Here is a 23,169-nt window from a genome sequence, read left to right on the forward strand (position 1 = left end):
CCCGATAAATTGAAAATATTTCCCAAATCTTTCGATGGGAACAATCTTATCGAAATTATGTGTCATGCATTTTTCAGCAAAAGTGTCGTATATTTTTTGTTCATACATGCAGTTAGCAGGCATTGCGAGGATGCTGAGTTGCAATCTATAAATCGTGTTTAACGTTTTTTCAACTTGTCCTTATCCCCATTTGTGTGTGTAATCTGTGACATGTATCTTAAGTATTATCCCGCATCAAGTAAGGTAAAGTTGTGATTTATAACTTCTCTACGCCATAGAAAACTGAAGGTCAGCTACGACAGTTCGGCAGGAGGTGGGTAAAAGAGTATTGTTCAAATGGTGACCTAGATTTGGTCAGGGAAATTGGTGATAATTGCGGAGGTTAAAAAAAAAGGCACAGCGTTTGGTGAAATTACCTTCACAACACTACCTTTTCACCCATCCTTATCCCTTCCTGTTTCCCGTGTACACTCAGCCCGTTACGATTTTTAATTTTCTAAATTACTCTTGGGTCATGTTCTTCACGGAAGTCTAGAATATTGTAACCGAAGTCGTTTATACTCAAACGAAGTAGCAAAAACAATTAGCATGTTAGCCTAGTGTGCCTCCACCTTTTCGTATTTCTTAACCAAAATCAACGTGGCCAAAGAACAACATTTCAGTGATCCAGAGGACACGGTAAGTTACAATTATGTTCGCGAAATATATGTGCAATACGTGAGATAATTTATTAAAACCTGACATCATATAAAAATGTTCAATGAACCCCTTTTGACAACAAAAAAGTTTGTAGTTTTACCGATGCTACTGGCCCTTTTGGAAAAAAAAAAATCGACACTGAACGTGTTGAGAAACAAGTGGAGCAGTTGCCAACACCCCCCTACGATTTTGGTAGTATCAATGTCAGAAATCTGATATACACGACATACCCTAAGCGATCAGTATTTCTGGGGTACGGACTTGGTGATATTGTGCAACGGTGTGAGCCACAATATTGCCGTCCGTTTACATATTTGTACAAACGCTCAAAAACGACCCAGAAAAAAAAAAACATTTCCTTTGGAGGGTTGCGGGGTGGTACATCATCTTGACAAACCGCAGCAGCTTGCACTAGATTAAGTACACACTCCCTTCAATACAGGCACCCTGCCAAAACTGAACAAGACAGCACACAGAGTGATACATGTGCATGACCTTCAACTTGTATCCATTATGAACATGCTCTTGATATTTCCAATGCCTCATCAAATACTCTTCGTACGTGATCACATACAGTAGTTCTGAACTTTAAAGTTTCAGTGACATGAAGTAATGTATGATGTATTTCCTGTTACCTAATCCATCTTATCTGAGGATCGAGAGGTCTCTTCCAATAACTTTTGTCCACGATGGTTCCTCTCGGGCCGTCGCGTCGCCACTCGCGAGGCATACGTGAATCTCGTCCGTTGTAAAGATACGTGTGCGCAACCCTCACCGAAGACCACACGCCATCCAGAATTGGACGCAAAACGGTCACGACTACAACGCAAGCGAAAGCACACATACGAACGCGCAAGTGCATCACGGTAGAACGCTTTGCGCGCGAGTGAACGCGCCAAGCCAAATTAGAAAATGGGATTAAACAATAACTCGCAGCTGCAGTCCAGGAAAAAATAAATAAATAAAAATATATATATATAAAATAAAAAATGAAATAAAATAAAATAAATAAATCATCATCATCACACATTCTTCAGTCTTGGTGTTTATTTCCTGCGTCCCTTTATAGATCGAAGCATACTTTATTTTGTTCACACACCATTCTAGGTAACATAAACCTGTACAGATCCCGGAAAAACAAAAACATATATTGCTCCAAACATCAACAACCGCTCAACTGTAACCTGCCTACGAGCCCCTGGCAATATTATTCAGTGTTCTCCAGTTATACATCGCCACTACGATCCACACTTACAACACATCCTCTTGGTCATCTGATACTTCAGTTACTTCACTTGGTCTCACCCTGTTCCCATTTCGAAGCAAGCAACACACACGCATACAATTTAAAGCTAGGCATGATACATTCGAGTGCGTTGCCTCTACCGTATTTAGGGAAAACACAAACTCGAGGGTTAAACAAGATGTAATTTTGTTTTTAAATCGTTTAAGTAATCTACATATTGGTCTTGATTGCTACGTAGGTAAGCCAGGTCCTTCAACTTACCCAAGAATGGAAAGCCGGAATCCAGTGGATGCAACTGCAAGTAGACCGTGCAAGTTAACACAATCTTTACATGTTTGGCGAGTATGTTGTATATGTTACCTTTATTGTTCCAATGCTCATGAACCAAACCAGAAGCTGTGTATGCGCGCGCGCACGTGTGTGTCACTGCATTCCAGTGCAACAAAGCCGAATCGGAAGGACGGTGCCCTCGTCAAAGTCTGGGTCGGGTGACGGTGGAAGGAGGAGAGGAGTAGGTTGTACAAGGACTCCGAGGAAGAAGACGCCTTCGCGCAAGCGCAAGGAGAATAACCGCACCACCTTTCCTGCTGCTGCGTTGACCTCGCCAGGCTGCTAACCATTTCCACCAACTTCCGTGTGCGCCTGCGCTGTCGCCGCCACCGGCAAGCGACGGTCTATGATGAGAAATGAGAGTATTATCTCATTCGACTTGACATATTTCTAATCCTACCCACTTCGCTATGGATGACGCTTTCCCCGCCATACAGCTTGGTGGTTGTGGCGATTTTTCAAGGAACGTCAAGTTCACTTCGTTCTTTAGTTCCTAAGATGGAGAAGAGACTTGTGCGAAGAGCCGGGGTGTGAAGTGCACACTGCCCGTGGCGGAGCATCGGTTCCTGTGCGAATGACTTGCGCGTTTGGATCACATTTGTTTCAAATGTGCTGTCACAGCTACATTGCTGACTGACCTTACATACGGCATTGTCAGGGAGAAATGCATGGCAGTATTCAAAGTCATTCTGCATCTTGAATTATAATGATGCTGAGGTTGTTCTTAACGCTAACCAATGCTGTTATTTAGCCCACAGTCGGGATGCTGACATCGAATGCAAAATTCCTATAAATCAGTAGCACAGTGAGCATCAGCTGAATATCATACAGAACTTCTTGCATCTACGGGATTCCCATTACTTGGTTAGACATCGTTGTGGAAAGTAAGCAGCTCAAATGGAATTCTATTGTTTTCCTTTCGGCCTGTACGCCCGCGTTGCGTGGTGGCTTCGCTATGCAACAAATTCAGCTGCTGTCTGCACTTTGATGAGTAAACAGATATGCACAACGTCAACGGCGGGTGTAGAAATCGTCTGGTTTGCCAAGTGTAGCAAGGCGGCGCTGGGCCTGATTCCTGAGCATATACAACAAATAATGTCGACTGAGAGATAACATGACGCCTTGCCACGACCAAATTGACGTCCTAACGGTCGGTTGAGCGCGCACGCGCAACCCCACCTGACAACGAAGGCGACATTACGTAATACACTTGACTTCGGTGACGAGTCCACTTGTTCCATCGTCTTTGGTGAACTCCACTGCCTGTCTGCCTACCCGTAGGTCCAGCGCAAAGCTCTTGAGGTTTCACTCCCGTATACATTTGCATGTCATTCTTGAAACAATGTCCCTATACATTTAATCGCAATTCAGGTTAACACACACACACACACACACATTTTTGAAAATCTGATTCGTCCCAAACGTAAGAGGCAATGATCTGGTCACATAAAAATATGAACAATAGAGAACAAAAGGTAGCAACCTAGTGGATCATACACACAAAAGAAAAAAATAACTATAAAGAGATTACCCATATGTATTGGAGGAACGTAGAAATATTTAATTACCGGTATCTTCCAAACGAACAAAGGAAGAGAAAAATAGAGGTCAGGAAGCACAACTTTCCACATCCATGTGCATATTTGTGAAACAGATTTGAAGAAGTACAGACTGACAACAAATATGGATTTAAGGAAAATTTTGATAAACAGAGATACAGAGATGGACTCTATGGTCATAGACCAAACTGAGTGTAAACACACACGTAAAATCCATCCAGTCCCCATTCCAACCTGCACACTCAATTTCAATCCTAACGGTACACCCGCCTTCCCAGACATGAACACAATTATTTTAAGCAAAAATACACACAATAGTATTCGCGTACATTCCGAATTATAGAATATCAACAGACACTAACTTCGCTTGCCTTTGGGATGGGCATCATGAGGTGGCTGGGGCTCACCACGAGAGGCAAGGAACGAACGATGCTCGACTCGTAATCTGCAGCTTGAAGCCGGTTCACTGAGGCAAACAGGTACCTACATAAACCTGGAAGTTGCGATCATATGTTCAAATGCTATGAGTACGCTATAGCGCATGGGTACAATTCTCTACCAAATGGTCCATTCCCCGACCTCGGAGTCACTGCATATGTATATATATCTTACACGTGTACACATAAATAGTAACTGAGAATTGATAATATCTACTGGAAGGCGATCAGCATGAGTGGCTTGCAGGGAGAACAGTATGCCAGCGGGCTTTCATCTCACCAACACCTCGCTTCCCACTAGTCATGCAAACAGATGTTGCACTGACCATCAGGTAAAATATGCAGTTTTTAATCAGTAGCCGTAACGTGCGGATGAAGGACTGTACAGTACACAGTTCTTTGTAACTTAATGTGTATGCCTATGGCTTCTGTGATCCCGGCACCATTCGACGGAGCTCAGCACTACAAGTCCTGACTACGATAACCAGATAAATCTTAGGCCAACAACTTCTGAGTTTTTCTGGAGACTGAAGTGAATACATGAAGAACACCTGCAGTCAATTCTTAGTACAAGCATGTTACGGCTGCTGATTAACCTGCACATTTTCCCTGTTAGTCAACCGCTTGCCGGTGATAGGGTCTGCGCAGGCGCACGCGGAAGTTGGTGGAGATGGTTAGCAGTCTGGCGAGGTCAACACAGCAGCTACAGGAAAGTGTGGCGCGGTTATTCTCCTTGCGTAAGCTGAGGCGAAGGCGTCTTCTCCCTCGGAGTCCTTGTGCCCACTCCTTCCTCCTCCTCCTCCCACCGTCACCCGCCCACTCCCTACTGTCCTCCCCGGCCCAGCTGTTCACGAAGGCACGGTCCTTCCGATCCGGCTTTGTTGCACCGGAAAACAGTGACACGTGCGCGCGCACACGCACACGCACACACACCGCCTTGGATTGGCTAAAGAGCCCTGAAACAATGAAGTTAACACATACAACACACTCGCTAAACATGTAACCGTTGCGTTTACTTGCATGGTCTACTTGCAGTCACACCCACTAGATTCCGGCTTTCTTTTCTTGGGTCCATTTAAAAATTAAAGGACGTGAGTAGGGGTCATGGTAGAGATGTTGGCCCTTGTTCTTGGCAAACAAGACCTGTATACAATTCACTTATTATTTTCTCTAATAAAATCGCACCTCGAGTTCAAAACCAATTTTTGGGTTAGTTGATCCTTGCGAAATTGTGTGTGTGTGTGTGTGTGTGTGTGTGTTTACCCAATTGTAACATACAGTAACGGGGCAACACTCATGGGGTCTTCTCTCACTAAAATTGATCGTACCTAGCCTAATGTGTGCGTGTGTATTGCTTGCTTAGGAGGAGGAACAAGGTGAAACTGAAGTACCGAGGGTGAGACGTGCGAATCGTATCACGTGACCAAGAGGATGGGTAAATGTAAGTGTAGGTCGTGAAGTGGCAATGTTTAAATAGTTACTGTAGAACGCCAGGGGCTCGTAAACAGTTTATAGTTATTGGTGGGAGAATCAATATGTTTTTTTCGGGATTTTTATTAGTTATTGGTACCCAGAATGGTGTTTACAACGTGATAGGACCGAAGTGTAGGACTGTCATCTGAAAAATTAAAGGGTACTTCGATCTATATGGGGACGCGGGAAATAATCACCAAGGGTAGAGAGTGTCTTATGACTGATTTTTTTCCCTTTTGCCTAGACAACATTGGCGCGTTATTGACTGATGCCGTTTACTGGTTTGGCTGGGTGCGTTCGCTCGCGCGCATAGCGTTCCTGCCGTGACGCACTCGAGCGTTCGTATGCGTGCTTGCGCTTGCGTTAATGTGGTCGTGACCGTGCAGCACCCGATTCTGGATGACGTGTGGTCTTCGGTCAGGGTTGCGCATGCGTTACAACGGACGAGATTCACGTATGCCTCGCGAATGGCGACGGCCCGAGAGGAACCATCGTGGACAAAAACTATTGGAAGAGATTTCTCGATCCTCAGAAACATTACTTTATGTTACTGAAACTTTAAAGTTCAGGACTAGTGCACGTGATCACGTACGGAGAGGATCTGATGATGCATTGGTAATATCAAGGGCATGTTCATAATGGATACAAGTAGAATGATAAACGGTGAATTCGAATTTAGTTTAGTTGAGCTGAACCAGATGAGCAATCTCTCTGTCAATTCTGGCATGGTCGTATTGAACGGAGTGTGTACTTAATCTTGTGCAAGCTGCTGCGGCTTGGCAGGATGTGCTTCCATCCTGCACCCATCTCTGGGGAAATACGTACCATATTATGATTTTTGAGAGTTTGCACAAGCGGTGTTAAGGGGGGCTGATGCCACTGCACGATATCAAAGCCCATATCCCAGAAATATTGATCGCTTAGGGTATGTTCGCGTATATCAACGACTTCTGACGTTGATACTATCAAAACAATAGAGAATGTTGGCAACTGTAACACTTGTTTCTCAACACTTTCAGTGTCGAAGCTTTTTTTTTTTATCAAAATGGTGAAGGGTGCTTGAGCTCAAGGCACAGCATCGGCAAAACTACAAACTTTGTTGTCAAAGGCTCACTGAACATTTTTATATGTCAGATTACAATTATTCATCTCACATATTGCACACATCTTTCGTGAATGCATAATTATAACTTACCGTGTTCTCTGGATCACTTCAATGTTGTTCTTTGCCACGTTGATTCTGATCGAAAAATACGAAAAGGTGGAGGCACACTAGGCTAGCATGTTACTTGCTATTACGACTTCGGTTATAATATTCTAGAATTCCGTAAGAACATCTGTCTAACACTTATATAGGTTTATCTCCTCTTATTTCGTCCTTCAGTTTCTCGCTGTATGACACAACAATAATTTGGAAAACTATAGATCGTAACCAAAGTCGTTTCTACACAAACGAACGTGCAAAAGCAAGTAACATGCTAGCGAGAAATGCCTAGTGTGCTGCCATCTTCGCGAGTTAGGTTGTCAATGGAAAACGGGAGGCGGTGAGAAGGTAGTTATGTGAGGGTAATTTCAATAAACTCAGTACTTTTGACCTCTCCCAATTATATATATATATATATATATATATATATATATATATATATATATATATATATATATATATATATATATATACCAAATCTAGGTCATCACTTGAATAGTACTTTTTAGCGACCTCCTGCAGAACTGTTGTGACCTGACCTTCAGCTTTCTATGGCGTGGAGAAGGTAAAACTTCACGTCAGTTGCTCCAGAATAATACTTAAACATACATGTCATATATTACCCACACAAATGGGTAAAGAGGTAGGGTGTGAAAAAAAAATGTTAAGCAGATGATAAATCTGCCTCTCAGCATCCTCACAATTGTTACTAACTACACCTTGGTGTTATGATGTCGACATCTTTGCTCTATATATATACATACACACACACACACACACACACATATATATATATATATATATATATATATATATATATATATATAGTTCGCATATACAAAAATGTTACGCTACTTGATCTAAATTAAAATTTGCATAACCCATAATTTCGAGATGATTATTCACATCGACAGATTTGGAAACAATTTCCAACTTATAGCAAGCGTGCAAGTCTCGCATTCGCGTAGTTCTAGGTTCAAATCCTGCAATTATCTCCGATTACCAGCAGTGACTGTATGCTCCTCTCCCTTTTCATTCAACTTGACCCTACATATTAAGCATTCTAGCATTCCAGATACAGCTTGAATATGCTTAATATGTTGATACAGTTTGAATATGCTCACTTGGTTTACCAATATTCTTAATCATCATTACACAACCATCATGTTATTAAACTAACTGATGTAGCAATTACTTGTGGTTTAACTAGTTGGTAATGTCAACTTATCGCTCCCAAAACTATCTCTGTCGAGACTAATTACTTCTCGTAGGTAATATATAACAAGGGTTACTTAAGTGTATAAGTATTTTCTCATCCGGTGGAATATATCAAATGCTTTCCGGTAAACGGTGTTTTTGTAAAGAAGAATCTGCATGATTGAGAACTTTCGAGCAACACTGTCCTGCCAGAATGTACAATTGTCTCGAGGAAATGGACCGGATTTTTTTTTCTTGCTTGTTCGTAGAGACTTGTGTGACTAGTTACACGTAGGGTTGCGCAAATTTCTCTACGTACAGCGCTCCGACGGATCCTACGAATGACTCTGCACCCCGCATTCCTCTTCACTGAGGTTAAGCGGTAGAGTTCTTTGATTTATTTATTTACGTAGTGTTGGTGCCAAGCATGATGAAATTTATAGAATAAAAAAAATCCTGCACCACTGTGTCAAATTTAAGCGTAAATAGTTCGGTGTTTGCCATACTATATCATCTAAAGCAGCGTTTCTCAAACAGGGTTCCCCGGAACCCTAATGTTCCGCAAAAGGTCCCTAAGGGTTCCGCGAGAACAGGTGAAATAAGTTAATGCACTTTTTTTTCATATACGTAATAAAATTAAACACGCACGACATATTCTTGGCTATTATATAATGTAATATAGACATCATCCTATTACGATGAAAATAAAATGATAAAGATATGGCATAAGTATTCATTTATTATCATTTCATTTTTATTTATTTATTTTTTTCGCAGGGATTCCTTGAGACATGCAATTTATTTTAAAGGTTACGCAAGGGTAAAAAGGTTGAGAAACGCTGCTCTACTGTAGAGTATTGTCAAAGCGTTCCATGACGTTTTGACTGGGGAACATTTGGACTGATAACCGCCGAAGTACTTACTTCACCATACTTTTCAGTAGCCTAAAGCCATGTTTACACGGGGCAAGTTGAGAGGCAAGTCAAGTGTGCAAGTTACTTGAACTGGAGAGGAAAGTGAGCAAGTACATGTTTACACAGTCCAAGTCAGAGACAAGCGGCCTGTGTGAACTCGCTTCCCTCACTCGTTAAAGTAACTTGCACACTTGACTTGCCTCTCAACTTGCCACGTGTAAACGAGGCATTAGGGAAAGATAGACTCAGGTAAATCCCTCCACCCAATCTCACAGCATCCCTCACTTCTCCGGTATGCCCCAGAACAATTCTTGGCAAATTAAGACGATAAGGCCACGTAAAGAAAGTAGTTGGCATCGTCCCTGCCCGACACATTATATCTCTCTCTCTCTCTCTCTCTCTCTCTCTCTCTCTCTCTCTCTCTCTCTCTCTCTCTCTATATATATATATATATATATATATATATATATATATATTTATATATATATATATATATAATTATATATATATATACACACACACACAACGCGAGTCGTTCGGATCTTCCAATTTTAAATTTCGCGCATCTCGAGTTTCGAGAGTTCCGAACATGCCCCAGTGCTCCTCGGAACCATTCGACGCAGTGCATGACTTGGTGAAAGTGCTGGAGTGTTTGGTTTACGGTATTTTCATAACTTTTATCGTAGTTGACATAGCGCAAGAGGGTAATTCTACCCCCCCCCCTTAAAGCCCTGGAATGGACTGAGTATTGGAGAAAAAAAAAAATATATATATATATATATATATATATATATATATATATATATATATATATATATATATATATATATATATATATATATATATATTCTACGCAGAATTCTCTGACGGAAAGTTTGACAAAGAGTCGCAACAGGGAATCATGTGTAAAAATTCCATCTAGTGAATTTGCATGTTCCATCCACATATTTCGACATAAAAAAAACGCCCGAACCCTCCACTTGAACTTGCCCACATGCATTATTTTCTATTCACTAGTAAGAGATTCAAAATATCTGCCATAGTTCTAAGACCAGTGTTCTAGAAAGGGAGCATAGAATGCTAAACTTCTTTCTGAACTGACAACCCTGATTTATAACCACCCTTCATTCTAAGAACACAATTGCTTCTCAATTAGTAAAGGACAAGTGAGATCACAAGACTTACGACGCTCTCAAACGATCCGTTGCCAAGCGTTCGATAATGCTTCAAAACTTATATCAAGATCTCATCGCCCCCAACCGTCCCATCTCTCCACTACCACAAAACCACAACACTCCTATTACATGGGAGTTAGTAAACCAAAATGTCGCTCCCTACAAAACCGCCCTTTCCCATCGCTACGAACACATGCTCTTGCGTTACCAGAACCGAAATCTGTTACTGTAACTCTCACCAATCACTTCACCACCACATTCCCATGGAATTGGAAACAATTCGTCATCTGGAACGGCCGGACCTATCATAATATATCTCGGTAAAATTCCAGAATCATGCAAACACGGACATGGAAGTTACGTTGTCCAATTGTTCCTAACATAATATAAAACCTAACAATTCTATAGAACAGATATTTTTCAATGCAAAAAATATATATATACTGGAATAGAACATTGTATCTTGACAGGAATTACTAAAACATACACCTATACACTTGACAGGAATTACTAAAACATACACCTATACACTTGACAGGAATTACTAAAACATACACCTACACACTTGACAGGAATTACTAAAACATACACCTATACACTTGACAGGAATTACTAAAACATACACCTATACAATCAGAAAGTTTCTGCCTTCTAACGCAATTTCTATCAAATATCTACAAGTTACGAGGCAGTTAAACGTGCTCTACATTTCTTTTCACTTCACACAAAATCACCTAAATTCAGTCATGAATTAGCGTCCTTCCCGCCGATGATTTCAATAGAATTCTGCGGTTATGGATGCTTTATCTTCCTGCACTTTCACCGCTCCTCTATTATTTGCTGGCCCCAAGACTGATGATCACGCTGACGATCTGATAGCCGACAGAGGCAGAATGAGGGTGGGAGCATCATTCAAAGTGCTGATGGTTCAAAGATCACAACAAAGAGAATTGCAGACAGAGTATGGTGTAACTAATCACAATAGTAGAAAAAATTGTTCATGAAAATTTCGGTCTTGGTCTCATCATTATAAAAATACAAACCAAAAATCAAGAGTATTCAACTTAACAGTTCACTATCTATGCGTGCGGATGGCCGTAGCACCACACTGCGCGCCCGTCCAATTCAAGCGAATATTTGGGACACTAAAGTCATCTATCTTGTCTCGCGTTCACTAGTGCCATCTTTGGTTTATCAACAACACGACAATGATAGCTCAAGCCGCATTTCCGTAAGCGATGGATTTGTTTCGTTCTTTCTTTCTTGCGTGGGTGGGGACTACTTCGAGATTTAGATAAAAAAGAAGCCCCCTCTCAGCATCTATGCATATACATCTCGCTTAACTACGGAGCGATATTGACAAATTTAAATAATATTTCTGGCTATTTTAAGGCAATTATATTCAGTCAAGGGGGGGGAGATTATTCCCCAGTTTACTGGTCAAGTCATCGAATATTAAAACAATATAATAATATGGCTTTACCTGCACTAATAGTTGAGCAAACTCTTCGAATAATAAGGGACGGGGAAAATCCACTAATTCACAGTTGCTCTGAGTCACAGTATATTGCACGGATAGGAGGGTGCAAATTCATTCCCAAGAATAAACAAAGTACAGCACACAAGTAACTGGAGCTACGCACACGTACGCTCTTTCGTTCCCCGGGTCAAACTAACTCAAAGCGAAATTGTTTTTCCTAGTCTACCCCTCCACCCGCTCTCACCCAGCACCAGTCACTGTTGCCTTTTTCCTTTTATCTCATCGCTTCTTACAGTAAAAAGAAAACAACCTTGAATGAAATGTGATAGTAATAAAGTATATAAATATATACCCTTCATATTCATAAGTTCTGAAGGATGGAAAATGAAGAGTCAAATAATTATATGGCGGTATCTGGCATTAATTGTTCACTGTATGAGGAGCTGTCCTAGGATTACCGCCTGAGGAAAAGTTATTTATTCGGATCGCTTTACAGGAAAACGTAGGCGAGGAATGAATTATCTTTAATGTAGTTATTTGTACAATGGCTCACAGATGCTCTTAATTATGATAAGAACAGTGTTTTTTAGAAGCGTGGTGTTAACAGCGTAAACCTAAAATGATTCCACTGTGAACTCCCGGAAAGAAATGGTTGAATAGTTTAACGCCCACAGTTTCAGTACAATGTTATACATAGTACTTCCTAAAAAACATAGCGCCAGGTCATTATATATATATATATATATATATATATATATATATATATATATATATATATATATATATATATATATATATATATATATCCGTGTGTGTGTGTGTATGTTTGCTATGGCTTCGAAGTTTTGGCTTCCTATTCTCCTACAACGAAGGAAAGAATTAACTTAAGCTACGGTAACACTGGCCACGAACATCGGAAACCGGTTCTGATGTTCATAACTTCAGGTAAAAAATCCGTAGACAAATACGTAGCTCCCCGTTCTCGGACAAGCCAATCGTCGATCGACTTCAAATCCCTGCAACAATGTTATGGATAAATGAGCTGTTATTTCCATACTAAATGTGATAGAAATTGCTGTAATGTTGCGAGCCCAATTATCTTCATTCGATAGCTGTGCCTTCGCGTGTGTCACAAAGGTTAGCTTTCTCTCGTTTCTTTATCTTTTTTTCCTCCTAAAAAGTCGTTTTACCATGTAGTTATTTGGCCAGATGCAGATATTTTCGTATTTCTTGTAGAACAGGTAGTAACGGGCTGACACAAGATTAAAATTATTTAATCCGTCACATTTTTCCATTCAAACTTTCTGTAACAACTAGAAGTTATTTCAGCTTAGCTCGATCGACCCAGGATATCTTTAGGTAGGTTTCGCAGTTAGGTTTGGTCTTCTTTGCGCAAAAGAGTGCATCACCTGGCCATTAGCTTCCAGTGACGGTTGTTGGAATCGGAAGCCGGTATAACTTTCGTTTAAACAGTGAAAAACCCTTCCCAGAACTTATCATGACTTACATGTAAACAAGAATAGATTTCGTTGAGAAGCTCACTGTTATTCTAAAACTACCACTTGGAGCTGGGCCATGAAGTTAGTCTTTGCAGTGTAGTTGACGTGGACTGGTCGGAGCTGGTTTAACGTTCTTTTGCAGAACCGGCGTGACGACTTGCCGCCGAGATTTGGGAGTTCAAAGGTGTGCGACGGTTCTGGCGGTTTCGCACACTTTCCTTGTATGCAGGGTCGTGGTATGTTACACTTTAGAAATGGGCGCGCGCGCACACACACCATGCCGAGTAGGGCTGGCAAGATAAATCAGAATGTTGACACAAAGGTGGATGAAACACCTGGTGTCTTCACGAGGTGTTTCATTCACCATCTAGAGGTTTGCTTGACTTCTGCCAAATATTATACGCATTGTATTCCTTTAATTCATACGAGTTAGTATTTCTATAAGAAAAAAATGGATAGGCGGGCTTTACAAATTTGCGCCCAAAACGGACTTCATGGTTGGATTAATTTTTTTTTTTGTACAAAAATGGAAAATGGAAAAGATCCTAAACCTAAGAATTAGAGGTGTCAAAGACAGAAAAAAAAATGAATGCACACCGTGCGAGGTGCTTGGAAGGAAACTGCGGGGTGCAAAAGATTCGCTGTTTGCATCAGGCACGTTTCCTGTGTTAACAAAATTATTTACAAGAAGGGATGGACAGATCCATAATTATGTAAACATGCTTAGTGACGCAAAGATTTTGAAGAGAAGAGAAGGAAGTACATCATATAAATCTCGCAGGAAAACACGAGAACAATAAATCAAACGAGTAAAGGGAGTTCCCTACCAGCAAGCTCAGTGGGAGTGAAATAGAAAAAACAACACAACAAAAATATGACTCTTTTACGAATTCAGAAGAGAAGTGATCGTGTACTTCCGCTCCATTTTCTACTCAAGTGGGATGTCTCCTTACCCAATCATACTTGGCAAGTTCAATAACAGCCCAAAAAGGACAAAATAAAACAAAAAGATGAAATAGAAAGTGAAAAATGAGTGAAGGAAAGTGAGAGACCGTGGGGTGAGGGAGGGATGGAAGGGAATGAGGAAAATTATGGATAATTCAGGCAACATGTGGCGACAGCTCTTTACAAGCACCTGCGACAAAAGATCGGGTAGCACAGTTCGAGAAAGTGCGTACTTCATTCTTAGGATCAGATTCTCCACAACTAGAGCTATCAAATCCCCTATGTTACGACATCTTTGCCCCCACCTCTCCTCGTTACCCGGGGGAACATTTTACGGGTGATCTGGCTGACGCATTGCACTAAAGAACCTAAGGCATTTCGTATAGTACTTCATTGGTGGATTCGATTCTATCCGCAGAGACAGTGTTTCACTGAAGAGGTGGAGTCAGGGTGATTTAAGGAAGGTAGCAAAGCGATATTGTAAAATGATTAGCATTCTTTCTTGATTGGAAATTTGCCTCGTATCATGAAAACACTATGTGACTCTGATCCGTAGAGAGGTCAATAAAGCCCCAACAGTGTTGACTGTATAACATATATATAGTCAGTATTCCATAGGGGGTAAATTTGTATATTGGAAAAAATGTTTCACAAAGAAATATTATTTCCTCCCCTCCCTCCCCAGTAAACACATCGACCTGATGACGGCCGAAGCAGATTTTGTTGAAGATGATGGTAGTTTTTAGATGAAGATGAAAATGCCAAGGCTATTTCGAATTATCCTCGTATTTTCAATGGTGGCCTTCACATATCATGTTTTGCCGAGGGCAGGACTTCAGTGTCAAAGCTGCGTCAAAACTGAAGGAACACTGAAATTATTCGATAGGAATCACTGGAAAATAAAGATGATAAAAGAAGAATTCTGGTGATTTTAGAGATATGGGTTAAGGTGTAGACTTCGACGATCAGAAGTTTTAGCAAGGATTGTAATAGTATGGGAACAGATTGCAGATGTATACACCTCACAGGAAGACATGATGTAATTGTATTTTATAAAGTGAGATAATACATCGATAAGTAAATTTTGCTTCAATCCCGAGAAAATGCTGAAAAGTAACGATCCATTTATCCTTGATAAGTCTGGCGACTGACACTTTCGAGTTGAGAAAAAGCGAACTACGGCTCAATTGAGTGAAATTAAGGTCTGCAGTGTTTCACCCGTAGACTGTTTTTTATTAATTTTATCATTATTTTTTATGTACTTGCGACACAGAGACACGATGAGATGCGTGCATACGCACACACTTCGCACACGCCCACGCACACACACACACACTCGCATATATATATATATATATATATATATATATATATATATATATATATATATATATATATATATATATATATATGCAAAGTAGACCACTTGGAAAAAGAAACTAACGAAGCAGAGCGCTTTCGTATATTACATCTTCAGTGCAATGTAATATACGAAAGCGCTCTGCTTCGTTAGTTTCTTTTTCCAAGTGGTCTACTTTGCATAAGTGAACACACGTACCCGTGTTCTTATTAGCATATATATATATATATATACATATACACTGAATAGTTCCCAGTGATCAGTTAATATATATTTTTTTCAACCACAAATCACTTTTAATTCCATGCCATCGCAGTCGTGACTGAAGAATCGCTCGATGGAGGCATCCGTTGGAGATTGAAGCGTGGACGAGTTGAGGATTCGAATCTAGCTAACCCGTAACAAAGTTACATTGACTTAAACCAATACGCTATCAAGAGAGATATAGATTGAGTACGACTTTCTTATATTTGTATGCTCGGATTACATATACCTACACGAAATATCGCGTTCAACCCACCTCCGCTATGATAGTGCATTTAGCTAGTATGTGCACGTGTATGTATGTGAGTGGATACTCAAAAAATGTAGGGAACACCTGGTTGTCAGAGTTCACAACGTTATTGTGTGTCACTAGTTGCGACGATGCTACTATGAGAAATTTTGGTGAGTTCGTCTCCTTTATTACTAAATGTAATGAGAAATAGACATTTGGGAATGTATGCTAAGAGGAGATTGCATGGAGAAGTGATTGTGCCGACAGCACTGTGTGGGGTAGAAACATGGAACATAAGAGAGGAAGAGAGGCTGGAGGAGTTTGAATGTGTTTGAGATGATATGCTTGAGAAGTATGATAGGGGTTGCTAGGCTGGATAGTGTGAGAAACGAGGAGATGAGGAGAAGAGTGGGGATGAAAAGGGAATTGGGAGATAGGGTTGATGGAAGAGTATTGGTATGGTTTGGACACATGGAAAGAATGAGTGAAGAAAGGTTTGTAAAAGAGGTGTGGAAGACAGGTGGAAGTAGTGGACATGAGGTTTGGTGAGTTTGTCTCCTTTATTACCAAGGTATAACTGAACTGATTTTACATGCAGCCAGGAACCGATATATAATTGATGTATAAAAATAAAGTTGAACATTTATTTCGTGCAAATAAGACTAAAGATGCATGGACTGGGCTTAAACACCTTTGTGGCTATCAAACTAAAAACTCTATGCCTGACCCAGATAACATAGTTGAGTACGTAAATGAACTAAATCGTTTTTATGCTAGGTTTGACGATTTTTTTTTTCAATGAATGTTTTGATGTGTTAAGAAATATAAATAGTGTAAATGATCCACCTATCATGATCTCTCAAGATGACGTATTTTTATCATTAAAAAGAGTTAAGACTGGTAAATCTGGTGGTCCGGATAACATTGGTGCAAATGTGTTGAAATTGTGTTGTCAACAATTGCTTAAGCCCTTACATGTTCTATTTCAAGCCTCACTCAATCAGTGTAAAGTTCCATCATTGTGGAAAACCTCAGAAATAATACCAGTCCCTAAGATAAAGCAACCTGTTGTAATGAATGACCTAAGACCTGTTGCTCTCACATCATTAGTGATGAAATGTTTTGAAGATATTGTTAAAAAATGTCTATGTAAATATGTTGATCCACTCAGGGATAGTATGCAGTTTGCCTATTGTAAGGGAAGATGTGTAGAGGATGCCACTACATTTTTATTACACCAAGTGACACAACACCTTGACACGACAAGATCAAATACTTATGCAAGAATCTTATTTATTGATTTTAGTAGTGCGTTTAATACCATACAACCACACATCTTGTTGAATAAACTCCTCTCTATGAATGTTAACAGTAGACTAATCTACTGGATTTATAGCTACCTAACAGAAAGACCTCAATTTGTTAAACTAAAAAATGTTAGATCAGATATTATTGTCACAAACACTGGTGCCCAGCAGGGTTGTGTTCTTTCGCCCCTTTTATTTTCTCTGTATACCAATGATTGCACTAGGGAATATGAAAGCTGTTCAGTAATTAAATACGCTGACGACACTGTGATCATTGGGAAAATAACAGATGATAATGAAAGGTGGAGAGTGTGCAGCTGTATGTTGATAGGGACTTGTGGAGGGACTTCGTGAGGCATCATCTCTGACAGGGCATCGCCCTACCTGGTGTATGGTGAGAAGGTGAGAAATGAAAGTGAATACCGTTCTCAAATAAATAATTTTGTTAAATGGTGTGATGATAATTATTTGAATTTAAATGTAAAAAAGACAAAGGAAATGTTAATAGATTTTTGTAAGAGGGAGAGGTGTACTCAAAATCTTGTAATTAAAGAGGAACAGGTAGAAATTGTACATTATTATAAATATTTAGGGGTGCTAATTGATGATAAAATAACTGGCGATGTAAACACAAAAAAGGTGTATGGCAAATGTATGCAGAGAATTCATTTTCTGAGAATTCTAAGAAATCTAAAAGTTGAAAATACTATTCTTACTATGTTCTATAAGTCTGTTATTGAGTCAACTCTATGTCTTGGTTTAACAACGCTGTATGGGTGCTTAACTGTAAAAAACAAGAGGAAATTCAAAAAGGTTGAGAGAATTGCTGGTAAATTGGGTGTAAAGGTAACATCACTAGATGACCTATATTCTAGAAATGTATGGTGTACAACTAGGTAAATAATGAATGACAATACCCATCCTCACAATGATAACTATGTGCTCTTAAGATCTGGAAAAGGATTGGGTTTGCCTTCATAGAAAACATCTAGATATAAAAATTCATTTGTACCAGTTAGCATTAAATTGTATAATTCTGTCCATGCAAAAAGGTAAAGTTATTGCTTATATTGTGTTTTCGATTTTGATGCATGATAAATCTACACCATGGCGTTTTTAAAATAGTGTAGTGTGTGTAGTTTTAATCTTGGACCTTACCCAGTCACAGATATTTCTATTGTGGGTTATACTGTATGTGTGTTTTAACTGTAACTTTGAATGATCTGGATCCACAAAGTTTCAATTTGTATGTATCATTACAAATTGACTAAATAAAGTATTTATTATTACTATTATATACATATATATATATATATATATACATATATATATATATATATATGTATATATATATATATATATATATATATATATACAACACTGAAAGGGTCCCAGTGATTAGAGATACATTTTAACAACCACAATGCACTTTAATTCTAAGCCATCAAAGGCCAGCCTGCTGAAATTGAAATGCGGTACTGCCCAGGACTCGAATCCGGCATCCTCATGACAAGTGCGGCAGTGACTTACCAACTAGGCCATCAAGATCTCTCTCTTTATAGTCTAGTTGGTAAGTCACTGCCGCACTTGTCATGAGGATGCCGGATTCTATTCTTGGGCAGTACCATATTTCAATTTCAGCATGCTGGCCTTTGATGGCTTAGAATTAAAGTGCATTGTGGTTAAATTGTATATATATATATATATATATATATATATATATATATATATATACATTATAGTATATATATATATATATATATATATATATATATATATATATATAGTATATATATATATATATATATATATATATATATATATATATATATATACCGCGTGGGTAGTCACCCGTAGTGCGTACCTACAATTGCACTGGATTAGGTAAGTCGGGTCAAGTAGGGTCACACTGTCATAGGCACGTCAGGTGGGCAAAATGGCGTGGGCAAAATAGCGCGCGTTCCATGCCACGTGGTTATCGTGGTTTGTACACACTAGAAGAAGGACAGTGATGGGAGGCAGTGATAATGGATAAAATGTTGGGATTGAGGGAGGTGACCAGCGGTGTTCCACAAAGGTTAGTACTCGCATCTGTAATCCTCTTGGGCGAAACAACGACAAACGGCACACAGATCACAAAGAGGATAAAAGATGAGAAAGACTGCAGTTTAGTACATACTTGTCTCATCCACACTTTCACATTCCTTGTTATCCTATGATCTTTACCACTTTAGGTAGCCTGATTTTCAATTCATCCTCTTCACCATTTCCCACAGCATTTTTTTATCCACCTCATCATAGATTTCCTCTAAATCTGTGAGCGCCATACTTGTCTCCTTCATTATTCTTTTAATATTATATATATATATATATATATATATATATATATATATATATATATATATATATATATATATATATATATATATATATATATTTCTGGAGAGAGTAACTGTTCTGCACACTCTATCCTCATCCTAACCCCTTCTTTTTCTTATTCTAGCACTAAGCCCTTCGGTGCCCCCCTTATATTTCCGACCAAAATACAGTAAGTTATTCCGTGCATTTTACCTGGGATAATTAACAGGTTTATTTTGCAGAATGTTAGGTGCTACTATAGCGTGAAGTCTACCGCCATATGTCGCCTACTAAGGTGCAGCCTGAGCTCTACCGCGTGATCGGCGTTCCTCCAGTGCGCTCCCAACACCTGTCCATTAAACATGTGTCCTGCCCAAATAAAAAAAAAAAAAAAAAAAAAAAAAAGTGACCTGTCCACGTGAACTGACCTAACCTAACCCATTTGTGTCATTCTTAGGTCATTCTTAGATGTGCGAAGTGTGTATCGCTAGAATAAATGTATGGAAATATATGATAACATGTTTATTTTTATATTTCTTCCTTAAATATGAATGTAATTAGAAATCCATTCATTCCTAGGATATGTATAAAATAAATGTATGGAAATGGTAGACCTCACGCTATAGTATCACCGAATATTCTCTTCTCATCCTTCCCTTTCTCTTTTCCGTTGTATTTCATGTCAATATTCTTCCATTGAGGAACGAATCGAGGTGGATGGACGCCACTAGATAGGAGGTGTGGAAGAGATACGGGGAAGAGGTTGACTGGATGGAACTGGCAAGATCGTCAACGATGGAGACTTGGTACTGGCGGCCGGAACAAAAGAAGTGAAGACCGAATCAAACATGGAGTATCTTTATGTTCACTTGTGCAAAATCTAGACACTAACTATTCTGAAAATCCTCTTTATCTACTTTAGTTTAAAACGTAACCCATGGAAGTTTTGAACGTGATCTTTATTTTCATTAGCACAAAATTTAACCACTGGTTTTGAATCATGTGAATATTTTTGTGATGTATGCATGCGTGTGTATATGTATGTATGTGTGCGTGCGTGTACTTGCCAGTCTGTTCACTTTTTACAGTATTCGACTAACCGCAGGTAGAAACCATGTGGGTTTGTCCGCATGCGAGAATTTTTCTGGCTCCTTCCGCTAGTCTGGTTTTACCTCGCTTCCTCCTCTTCCTCCATGCCCTCGTCTATTCACTCTTCTCTTCTCCCCTTCCTTCCTACCTGTTCTCTTCCCTTTCATTCACTGTCTTTTTTATCTTCACTTTTAACCAGTTGATAGGGAAAGGGTTTCCCTCGTCTGTGATAGCCGGAAAATATGTAAGATGCATGTTTACATTAAGTTTTAATGTACCCTTCCCACTTCACATGCTTCTCTCTCCCCGTTTGTTATCAAGCCGACATCCCCTTCACTTTCCTCTCCCAAACAGCATCACGCACTACTCCGACACGACCCATCCCCTCCTCCCTACCCGCCTAAATCAACGGCTTCGATATTCTTGAACCTTCTGCAGGTGTGCGTAGTTCCGCTGAGCAGATTTTTCCTTCCGGCGGTATGACGTGACTTGAGAGGCACAAGCGCCCTCCCAGTGACAGCTCAGCAGCGTGGGTGATGTGAATGTGTAGGGTGAGGGGGTGAGGAGGTGAAAGGGTAATTGCAAAGGGGTGTGTTAGCGTACAACGATGCGGAGGAGTAAGCGAAGAAACGTCGGTGGGTAATAGATAGTTGGAATTCAGAAAATTGATTGGTAATGTGATGTCATAAGAAGGGGAATGTGATTAGGTTGAAGAGTAAATGGAATATGATATACTTCCCTGCGTATCTTGCAAGGTTGATAGTGACGATGAAGATCGCTGAGGTGCAAGGGTGGGTACATTTCTGCGGGCTTCAGTTCATAAGAATTGTTGAATCGGGCTGCCTGCGGCCGTGTGTGAAAGAATATCTTGGGAAAAAAATCAAGACATAACCTTCCTTCGGGGCAGGTGCTGAGCAGGGCTGGAACTGGTTATGATGTATTACACAAATAGATGCGGTAGGACTAAAGTGTAGGTTATATCCATGTCGTTACTATTAAAGTGAGATGACCGTCTCGCTGGGTTGTGACGTCATCAACGGTTGAGCTAACGTTTTCGCGCCAAGTTAGTTTTTTTTTTGTCATAAAATCTCTCTTGGTCTAGTGAAAACTTGAGATTTTTGGGGGACCACTGCAGGAATTTTGGAAACAAAAATTATACATAAAAATGAGAATATTAAAAGTTCCTATCTTCTTTGCGTCGGCAGTTTCTGCCACGAATTACAGAAAGACGAAGTGAAGGAATCCATGTACCTACCTAAAAAGAATACAATCGTGTGCACTTTTATATTAGTAATATCGATACGAAAAGGGAAAAAATTCCACTCTTCCTTCACATTAAGAATTACCTACCGTTGTTACAATTGTACATACATACATACATATACCAAGGCTTTTTCCCCCTTCCAAGGGAGGTAGCCAAAAAGGGAAAGGCATAAAAACACTCCCACCCATTTCATCCCCAAATACACTCCACACCCCTCCCACCCTTCCTCTCATCTGAGCACCTCCTGGATGACGGGTCATCCCTGCACCCCGCCCACCGCCCTGGGTCAGAAGCAGTGTCGCAAGACACAGTACATCCACATCAAGGCCGCTTCATTTAATCGGCGACCCCCCCTCTCCGTCCCCCTTTGCATATAAGGAGAGGACGGGGAGAAATCCCTTCGGGCTGCGTCAAAATTTACTCACACATACTACCCCACCCCCACCCCCCCGCCCATTCCTCCTCATGCAGTCACAACATCATCCATATACAACCATTCTCCACTCACCTCTGTCTTCCGTCCTCTCCCTTCCTTCCTCAACAGACATTCCCCTCTTCCCCAAAGCCCCCTTCACCCCATCCATCCACCTCATCCTAGGACGTCCCCTCATGTTCACTCCCTCCACATCTGCCTTCCATACCTCTTTTACTAGTCTTTCTTCACTCATTCTTTCCATGTGTCCAAACCATCCTAATATTCTTTCATCAACCCTATCTCCCAAATCCTTTTTCACCCCTGTTCTCCTCCTCACCTCCTCATTTCTCACTCTATCTAGCCTAGTAACCCCCGCCATACTTCTCAGACACCTCATCTCAAACACATTCAAACTCCTTCTCTCTTCTTCTCTTATGTTCCACGTTTCTGCCCCATACAGTGCTGTTGGCACAATCACTCCTTCATACAGTCTCCTCTTCGCATCCATTCCCAAATGTCTATTTCTCATTACACTCTTTAAACCACCAAGGCATTTACTCGCTTCTCTCAATCTACATTCTACCTCCACCTTCACTCCACCTTTTCCTGCTACACTTGCACCCAAGTATCTAAAACTATCCACTTCCTCCAGTCGCTCTCCCTTAATGTTCACTTCCAGTCTACTGCCACTTTCACCCCTTGTACATCTCATCACCTTACTT

At 40.2% G+C, this 23,169-nt stretch overlaps 1 protein-coding gene across 1 annotated transcript in view; it reads right to left on the reverse strand.

The window, feature by feature from the left end:
- The window catches only part of LOC143024722 (uncharacterized), a 41,051-nt gene extending 29,134 nt beyond the window's left edge, over positions 1-11,917 (reverse strand). Inside the window, exon 1 of the mRNA XM_076183795.1 lies at positions 11,718-11,917. The gene's annotated coding sequence lies outside the window, so the exon portion shown is untranslated. The remainder of the gene's footprint in view (positions 1-11,717) is intronic.
- Positions 11,918-23,169: the final 11,252 nt, after the last annotated feature.

The sequence above is a fragment of the Oratosquilla oratoria genome, chromosome 4, assembly GCF_046742065.1.
Source record: "Oratosquilla oratoria isolate Oo_2021 chromosome 4, ASM4674206v1, whole genome shotgun sequence".
Classification (NCBI taxonomy): Eukaryota; Metazoa; Arthropoda; class Malacostraca; order Stomatopoda; family Squillidae; genus Oratosquilla; species Oratosquilla oratoria.